The 9,975-nt window shown below is 38.1% G+C and overlaps 1 non-coding gene across 1 annotated transcript; it reads right to left on the bottom strand.

Moving 5' to 3' along the window:
- Window positions 1-3,923: 3,923 nt before the first annotated feature.
- LOC111556468 lies at window positions 3,924-4,025 on the bottom strand. Its single transcript, XR_002735940.2, has one exon. It is a non-coding gene; the product is annotated as a small nucleolar RNA U13 (small nucleolar RNA).
- Window positions 4,026-9,975: the final 5,950 nt, after the last annotated feature.

The raw sequence follows: 9,975 nt of genomic DNA, 5'->3' as shown, positions 1-9,975 counted from the left end.
TTGGGACAGAGACAGAGCATGAACAGGGGAGGGGCAGAGAGAGAGGGAGACACAGAATCGGAAACAGGCTCCAGGCTCTGAGCCATCAGCCCAGAGCCTGACGCGGGGCTTGAACTCCCGGACCGCGAGATCGTGACCTGGCTGAAGTCGGACGCTTAACCGACTGCGCCACCCAGGCGCCCCTCTTCTAGACATTTTATACATTAGGCTTTACATTTAGGTCTGTCGTTCATTTTGAGTTCTTTTTGTACATGGTTGAGATGGGTTTTTTTTTTTTAAGGAATATTTAGTTGTTCAAGCACTATTTATTGAGAAAACCATCCTTTCTCCATTAAATTGCATTTGTACCTTTGTCAAAAGTCATTTTTACATGATTTTATTTTTGGAATCTTCTTCTTCTTCTTCTTCTTCTTCTTCTTCTTCTTCTTCTTCTTCTTCTTCTTCTTCTATTATTATTTTATTATTATTATTAAGTAACCTCTACCCCCAACATGGGGCTTGAACACAAGAACCTGGATTAAGAGTTGCATACTCTACTGGCTGAACCAACCAACTGACCCTATTTTTGGAATCTTGGTTATAGTCCATTAATCTATCTTTATGCTTATATTATACTGTTTTAATTATGGTAGCTTTACAGTAATGCTCATATTCATCTAATATTCTTTTCCAAAGTTGTTTTTAGGAGTTCTAGGTCCTTTGCATTTTATTATGATTTTCAGCTTGTGAATTTCTAGAGAAAAAAAAATCTCCTGGGATTTTTATTAGAAATGCATTGAACCTATAGATCAATTTGGGGAGAGTTGATATCTTGACAATATTGAGTCTTCTGACCCATGAACAAAGTATGTATCTCATTCATTTAGGTCTCTTGCATTTCTCTCAGCAATGTTTTGTCCTTTTAAGTTTAAGATCTTTCACATCCATGCTGTTTCAAAGGGACACATGCACCCCAATGTTTATAGCAGCACTATCAACAGTAGCCAAAGTATGGAAAGAGCCCAAATCCATCCACTGATGGATGAAGCAATAAAGAAGATGTGGTATATAGGGGCAACTGAGTGGCTCAGTCAGTTAAGTATCTGACTTGGGCTCCAGTCATGATCTCACAGTTCATGGGTTCAAGCCCTGCATCAGGCTCTGTGCTGACAGCTCAGAGCCTGGAGCCTGTTTTGGAATCTGTGTCTCCCTCTCTCTCTGTCCCTCCACCCCACCCCCAACATCGCATGCTCTCTCTCTGTCAAAAATAAATTAAAAAATATTAAAAAGAAGTTGTGGTAAATATATACAATGGAGTATTACTCGGCAATCAAAAAGAACGAAAGCTTGCCGTTTGCAACTATGTGGATGGAACTAGAGGGTATTATGCTAAGTGAAATTAGTCAGTCAGAGAAAGGCAAATACCATATGATTTCACTCATATGAGGACTTTAAGATATAAAACAGATGAACATAAGGGAAGGGAAACAAAAATAATATAAAAATAGGGAGGGGGACAAAACATAAGAGACTCTTAAATATGGAGAACAAACAGAGGGTTGCTGGAGAGGTTATGGGAGGGGGGGATGTTTTAAATGGGTAAGGGGCATTGAAGGATCTACTCCTGAAATCATTGTTGCACTACATGCTAACTAACTAGGATGTAAATTAAAAAAAAAACAAAAAAACAAAAAAACAGCCACACCTGAAACTCACCAAGTTGTGCACATTAAACATGTATACCTTTTTGTATGTCAATCATTTGTCAGTGAAGTAGTTTTTAAAAAAAAGATTTTTCACATCTTTTGTCACATTTATCCTTAAGTGTTTCATTATTTTTTGATGCTATCTTCAAATTTCAATTTTTAATTGTTCATTGCCAATATATAGAAATTCAATTCATTTTTGTGTATCAATCTTGTATCTTGTGCCTCCTTAAGTTTATTAGTTTTTGTGGCAGTTTTGTATATTGCACTGAAATTTCTACAGAGATAATCATGTAATTTATGAAAAGACAGTTTTTCTTCTTTCTTCAATATGGACTCCTTTTATTTATTTTTTAGAAATATGATTTCACCTGGGTTTTCTTTTTAGTTTGCAAAAAAGAATTAAATTGGTTGATTTTTGAAGGGTTGAATTCCTCTTGGGATGAATCCCACTTGGTCACGATGTAGTATCCTTTTTACATATTGTTAAATTTATTGAAATTATGTTTAGAGTTTTTGTATCTATATACAATATTGAATAAAAGTGGTGATAGAAGACATCCCCCTATCTTGTTCTTGATCTTAGTGGGAGAGTATTCAGTCTTTAACCAGTGAATGTGATGTTAGCTGTCAGTATTTTATAAATGTCTTTTATCAGGTTGAAGAAGTTTCCTCATACTCCTAGCTTGCCAAGAATTTTTATTAGAAATAAATATTAGATTTTGTCAAATGCAGTGTTTGCACCAATTGAGATGATTATATGGTTTTTCTCCTTTGGTTTGCTAATATGATGAATTACTGTTTGATTTTTTTAAATATGAAATTTATTGTCAAATTGGTTTCCATACAACACCCAGGGCTCATCCCAACAGGTGCCCTCCTCAATACATATCACCCACCCCCCCTCCCTCCCACCTCCCATCAATCCTCAGATTGTTCTCAGTTTTTAAGAGTCTCTTATGGTTTGGCTCCCTCCCTCTCTAACTTTTTTTTTTCCTTCCCCTCCTCCATGGTCTTCTGTTAAGTTTCTCAGGATCCACATAAAAGTGAAAACATATGGTATCTGTCTTTCTCTGTATGACTTACTTCACTTAGCATAACACTCCAGTTCCATCCACGTTGCTACAAAAGGCCAGATTTCATTCTTTCTCATTGCCACATAGTATTCCATTGTGTATACAAACCACAATTTCTTTATCCATTCATCAGTTGATGGACATTTAGGCTCTTTCCATTATTTGGCTATTGTTGAGAGTGCTGCTATAAACATTGGGGTCCAAGTGCCCCTATGCATCAGTACTCCTGTTTCCCTTGGGTAAATTCCTAGCAGTGCTATTGCTGGGTCATAGGGTAGGTCTATTTTTAATTTTTTGAGGAACCTCCACACTGTTTTCCAGAGTGGCTGTACCAGTTTGCATTCCCCACTGTTTGATTTTTGAACACTAAAACAATTCTGCATTTTGGGGGCGAACACACCCACTTGGTTATATTATGTTATCCTTTTTTATACCGTTGAGTTCAGTTTGCTAAAATTTTGTTTAGATTTTTTGCTTCTATGTACATGAGAAATATTAGTCTGTAGTTTTGTTTCCTGTAATATTTTTGTCTGGGTTTGGAGTTGGGGTGATACTGGCCGCATAGAATGAGTTGGGAAGTACTCCCTCTTCTTCCATTTCTTTGGAAACTCTTGTGTAGAATTAGCATTACTTCTTCCTTCTATAGAATTAGTATTAGTACAGACACTAATTTCTTTATTTTTTTAATGTTTATTTTTGAGAGAGAGAGAGAGGTAGAGAGAGACAGAGTGCAAGCTGGGGAGGGGCAAAGAGAGAGGGAGACACAGAATCCAAAGGAGGCTTCAGGCTCTGAGCTGTCAGCACAGAGCCTGAATTGGGGCTCAAACCCACAAACTGTGAGATCATGACCTGAGCCAAAGTTGGATGCTTAACTGACTGAGACACACAGGTGCCCCTCTATAATTTCTATAGAACTAATATTATTACTTCTAGCTATGTGGGCCTGAAATTTTCCATGTGGAAAGGCTTTTAAGTACAATTTCAATTTCTTTAACAGATATAGGGCTTTTTAAGTTATCTATTTATTTTTGTGTGAGCTATGGTAAGTTATTTCTTTCAAGGAGTTTTTCCATTTTATCTAGGTTGTGAAATTTATTGGCATAAAGTTATTACTATTCATAATAATCTATTTTTACCCCCTTTTTCTTGTTTGTTTTTTTCACATGAGATGGACAATACACTGCAGTTGTTACAAGGTTTGAAGGAGGCACATGTCACAAACAGCATGAACATCAATTATCACACTTATGACTTACAAAAGGATCTATTTTTATTCTTAATACCTACAGAATATGTGGTGATATCAGCTCTGCATTCCTGTTATTGATAATTAATCTTTTTACTTTTTTTCCTGATTAGTCTGGCTAAAGCTTAATCCATTTTACTGATTTTTCTGAAAGAACCAGCCTTTGCTTTATTTGATTCTATTGTTTTCTTCTTTTCTATTTCATTGGATTCTGCCTTGGTCTTTATTATTCCTTTTTTCTGCTTTATGTCTGATTTGCTCTTTCTTTTCTAGTTTTGTAAGGTAGAAGCTGAGATCATTGATTTGAAAGCTTTCTTTTTCTTAATATAGACATTTAGTGTTGTAGGTTTCCCTTAAGTAATGCGTTAATCACATCTACAAATCCTGATATGTTGTTTTCATTTTCATTCAGTTGCAAATACTTTTAAAATTCCTCTTTTGATTTTTTCTTTAATCTCCCAGTTATAAAGAAAGGTATTGTTTGGTTTCCAAATACTGGGGGATTTTCCAAGGATCTTTTAGTTATTGATTTCTAATTTAATTTTTCTGTGGTCAGAGAACATAGGTTGTATGACTTGAATCCTATTGTATTTTATTGAGTCTTGTGACCCAGAATAGTTCTTTGTGCACTTGAGAAGAATGTGTATTCTGCTATTGTTAGGTGTTTTACAAAAGTCAATCAGGTCAAGTGATTAGTTTTTAAAATTTTCTATATCCATACTGATTTTCTGCATATGTGGTCTAGCAATTATTGAGTAGTGTTAAAATCTCTGACTATAATTATGGAGTCATCTATTTCTTTGTGCAGTTCTATCAGTTTTAACTTCATGTATTTTGAGGTACTGTTATTAGGTTCATAAATGTTTAAGATTGTTATTTTCTCTTGATGAATTGATCCTTTATCTTTATAATGATAAAATGACCTTCTTTATCCCTGGAAATATTCTTTGGTCTGAAATGTATTTTGTTTGATTTTAAAGTAATTGATCTCATTTTCTTTCGGCTAGTGTTAGCGTGGTTTCTCTCTTTCCATCCTTTCACTTTTAACCTATTTGTTACATCATCTTCATATTTAAAGTGCACTTTTTGTAGGCAGCATATAGTTGGGTCTTGCTTTTTTATTCAACCTGATAAGCTATGCCTTTTAATCAGGCTATTTACACCATTTATATTTAATTTGATTATTAATGTGGTTAGATTTGAGTATCTCCTTTTGCTATTTTTTTCTATTTGTCCCACCTGTTATTTGTTGCTCATTCCTAGTTTTCTACCTTCATTTGGACTAATCAAGTTTCTTTTTGATATGATTTTATCTCCTTTGTTGCTTTATTAATTATAATTCTTTATTTTGATATGTTAGTGATTGCTTAAGGGTTTATAATATATATTTATCTATCATAGTCTGCCTTAAAGTGATATTATGCCTCTTCATACATAATATAAGAACCTTACAATATATTCTTTCATTTATCCCCTCCTGGCCTATTTGATATTGTCATGCATTTTATTTTTCATTTTTCATTTTCGTTTCATTTCATTTCATTTGGGTCTTCCTTAATATTTTCTGTGACTCTACTTTTTTTAATATATACCATACAGTTATAATAACCGTCTTAATGTTCTTTTCTGTTAATGCTAACATCTGTGTCAGTTCTGGATTGCTTTTCACTAATTCTTTTTCCCCCATCAGTTGTATTTTCTTGACTTTTTGTATAGCTGGTAATCTTTGTTTGGATGCCAGGTAGGTCTGGAGCAGTGCTCATTGTAGGGCTGCTTCTCCACTACTGAGGCAAGACCTTCCTGAATACTCTACCCAGTGCCTTGTAAATTTTGAGTTTTTCCAGCCTGATTGAAATAGGCACTGTTCCTAGCCCAATGTGAATGACAAGAACGTTTCCCTCTAATCTTTACAGGTGGTTCTTTCTCTGGCCTAGGACCATTTCCTTAGATGCATACACTGATCAGAAATAGTTGAGGGAGGACTCTCTGCAGATCTGTCCAGTATTCTGTTTCTGTGAAGCTGTCTTTTTTCTGTTATTCTGTCCTGTGAGCTCTAGCTGCTTCTGTCTCCCTGGACTCTAGGGTCTGTTTTCTGAACTCAGGGAGTCTGCCAGACTGTCTCAACTTTCTCTTCCTCCTGCCATGCTTGGAAACTCTCAAAGTAGCAAGCTGGGGCAGTTGTAGGACTCACCTTGTCAGTTTCCTGTCTCTCAGAGATCACTGTCCTCCGTTGCTTCATATAGAGTACCTTAAAAACTGTTGTTTTAGATATTTTGTCTGTTTTTTTGTTTGTTTGTTTTAGATACTTTGGGTGGGATGGTCCTTGTGTGTTCATCTTGGCCAAAAAGAGAAGTCTAGTCATTGCTTTTTTCCCCCTCTTTGAGGTTTAATCCTTTCTCTTTTAACTTTTTTGGGGGGAAATATGAAGGCTTAGAAAAGTTGTAAAAATTATTCAGGGAACACCTGTATACACTTCATCTAGATTCATCAGATGTTAACATTTTGCCACATTTGTGCACGCTTGCTTTCTCACTCTCTCTCTCACACACACACTTTAATTGAACTATGGGAGAGAAATTGCAGACATCGTGATAGTTAATCATTAAATAAATCTTAAGAATAAAATCACTTTCCTATATAACAACAATACAATGATCAAATTCAGGAAAGAGTATAAGTGGAAGAAGCAGAAATTGCCTTTTAAAGATTGAGCTTAGAAAAAATAAAATAAAATAAAATAAAATAAAATAAAATAAAATAAAATAAAATAAAAAAGGTTGGGTTCAGGATTGGCATCCCTTGACTTTCACTCTATTCCATTTGTAAAAGCAGTGACAGGCCAGCCCATATTGATTGATTGATTGATTGATTGATTTCAATATATGAAGTTTATTGTCAAATTGGTTTCCATACAACACCCAGTGCTCATCCCGAAAGGTGCCCTCCTCAATACCCATCAGCCACCCTCCTCTCCCTCCCACCCCCCATCAACCCTCAGTTTGTTCTCAGTTTTTAAGAGTCTCTTATGCTTTGGCTCTCTCCCACTCTAACCTCTTTTTTTTTTTTTCCCTTCCCCTCCCCCATGGGTTTCTGTTACGTTTCTCAGGATCCACATAAGAGTGAAAACATATGGTATCTGTCTTTCTCTGTATGGCTCATTTCACTCATTTCACTCTGCAGTTCCATCTATGTTGCTACAAAGGGCCATATTTCATTCTTTCTCATTGCCACGTAGTACTCCATTGTGTATATAAACCACAATTTCTTTATCCATTCATCAGTTGATGGACATTTAGGCTCTTTCCATAATATGGCTATTGTTGAGAGTGCTGCTATGAACATTGGGGTACAAGTGCCCCTATGCATCAGTACTCCTGTATCCCTTGGGTAAATTCCTAGCAGTGCTATTGCTGGATCATAGGGTAGGTCTATTTTTAATTTTTTGAGGAACCGCCACACTGTTTTCCAGAGTGGCTGCACCAATTTGCATTCCCACTAACAGTGCAAGAGGGTTCCCGTTTCTCCACATCCTCTCCAGCATCTATAGTCTCCTGATTTGTTCATTTTGGCCACTCTGACTGGCATGAGGTGATATGTGATATCTGAGTGTGGTTTTTATTTGTATTTCCTTGATGAGGAGTCATGTTGAGCATCTTTTCATGTGCCTGTTGGCCATCCGGATGTCTTCTTTAGAGAAGTGTCTATTCATGTTTTCTGCCCATTTCTTCACTGGTTTATTTGTTTTTCGGGTGTGGAGTTTGGTGAGCTCTTTATAGATTTTGGATACTAGCCCTTTGTCCGATATGTCATTTGCAAATATCTTTTCCCATTCCGTTAGGCCAGCCCAGATTTAAAAGGAGAAATATGTCCCCATTTCTCAGCCAGAGGAATGTCAAAGAATTACAGGTTGTTTTAAATCTATCACATTGTACATATTCATTTCCAGTTGTCTCAATAATATACTTTGCAGCAACTTTTTTCAATCCAGAAATTCAGATGTCAAATCTCCTTAGTCTCATTGGGCTAGGAACAGTCTTTAATCTGAAACAGTTTTGTTTTTGTTTTTTTAATTTTTTTTAACGCTTATTATTGAGAGACAGAGAGAGACAAAGCGTGAGCATGGGAGGAGGAGAGAGAGGGAGACACAGAATCTGAAGCAGGCTCCAGGCTCTGAGCTATCAGCACAGAGCTGGACGTGGGGTTCAAACTCACAAACCGTGAGATCATGACCTGAGCTGAAGTCAGATGCTTAACCGACTGAGCTACCCAGGCACCCCTGAAACAATTTTTTTTTTTTTGTCTTTTATGACATTGAAATATCTGAGGTGTACAGACCAGTCGTTTTGTAGACTGTCCCATAATTTGGGCTTATCTGTTTCCTTGTGATTAAATTCCAGTTCTGTATTTGGAATACAATAAAGGTGATGTCATGTTCTTAGAACACCACCTCATCTGTGATGCCAATTTGTATTACTGGTGAACTTAACTTTGAGTACTTGATTAAGGTGGTATCTGCCAGATTTCTCCAATGTACTGGCACTCTATCTCCATCATAATTGGTAAGTAATCGCCAAGGATGTTCTTTTTTTTCTTTTCCTTTAAATTAAAAAAACCAAAAACAACAACAAAAACAAACAAACAAAAGGTTTGTATTCTGTGTTAGAGAAGCCCTTAATCTATTGTGTATCAGTTCTGCTGACTGTCACTTATGTGTGACCTCCTGTGTTTCGGGATTTTGTCATTAACGTGCATTTGCATGAATCTTATGGGACTGAATCAAAGAAGCGTCCTCCAGAGTGCGTTTTTTTTTTTTTTTTTTTTTATTGCTTCTGCTTAGAACACAGGGAACTTGGTAACTCTTTAAAGCCTCATGTTTGCGGGGCACCTGGGTGGCTCGGTCGGTTAAGCGTCCGACTTCGGCTCAGGTCATGATCTCGCGGCCCGTGAGTTCGAGCCCCGCGTCGGGCTCTGTGCTGACCGCTCAGAGCCTGCGGCCTGTTTCGGATTCTGTGTCTCCTTCTCTCTCTGCCCCTCCCCCGTTCATGCTCTGTCTCTCTCTGTCTCAAAAATAAATAAACGTTAAAAAAAAAAAAAATTTAAAGCCTCATGTTTGGGTCTCCTTCTTCCAGTCCCAGATCACAGTGTCAGCAGAAACTCTCCACGTGCTCTCAAGCAAAGCCCGGTGCTCAGAGGTCAATGACCCAGTGCTGGTTCTTCCCACGGTTTGTTCCTTTTGGGTTGGGGTAATTCTTGGAGAATCTCTTAGTTTCTTGTCAGTGGTGGGTGTCCTGGAGAATCTGGCCTGCTATCCTGCCTGCCTAAGCAGAACCCAGGATGATTTTTCACTTAAATCTTTAGTATAAACATCATTCTGTCTTGACTTTCCGTAATAATATCTTTGAAGATATTAGGATTTCGAATAATTTATTCAGTTAGTATTTTCAATCGTCCTGCGAAATGGGAAGGCAGGTGAATTGGTACATTACGTAGTTGAGAAAGCTGAAACCTGTCAGGTGATGTAAGGTAAGTTTACTAACCTCTGAAGCCTCAGTTTCCTGTTCTGTAAAACCAGAACTAACCCCCTTTTTGAAGGAGCCAATGCTTTGTGAGCATTTACGGGGTGAATCTGGGAAGCGCACAGCACCTAGCTCAGTATTACCGGCACCAGGCTTTAGATCTTCCAAAAGACAAGATGTCCACCCCTCTTTCTCCCTCCTCGTTCTTCCACTGCCCGGGTGGGGTCCGGCCGGCTTGGGGTGGAGCGCCACGCTAGCGGAGAAACTGGCAGACCAGCCCGCGAGGCCCGGAGGACCGGACTCTCGGGGCGGACGCGGGGGGCGGAGCCTGCGCTCGGGAACCTCCTCTGGGGTGGCGGGGGCGGTCCCCATGGGCCCTCATACCTCCTCCCCTTCTCCCGGCGGTGCTGGCCGCGGCCGCGTCTACGGTGAGTGCGCCGGGCCTTGGCTCC

This window comes from Felis catus, chromosome C2, assembly GCF_018350175.1.
Source record: "Felis catus isolate Fca126 chromosome C2, F.catus_Fca126_mat1.0, whole genome shotgun sequence".
Taxonomy (NCBI): domain Eukaryota; kingdom Metazoa; phylum Chordata; class Mammalia; order Carnivora; family Felidae; genus Felis; species Felis catus.
The sequence above is the reverse complement of the archived record's forward strand: the minus strand, read 5'-3'. Positions and strand labels throughout refer to the sequence as shown.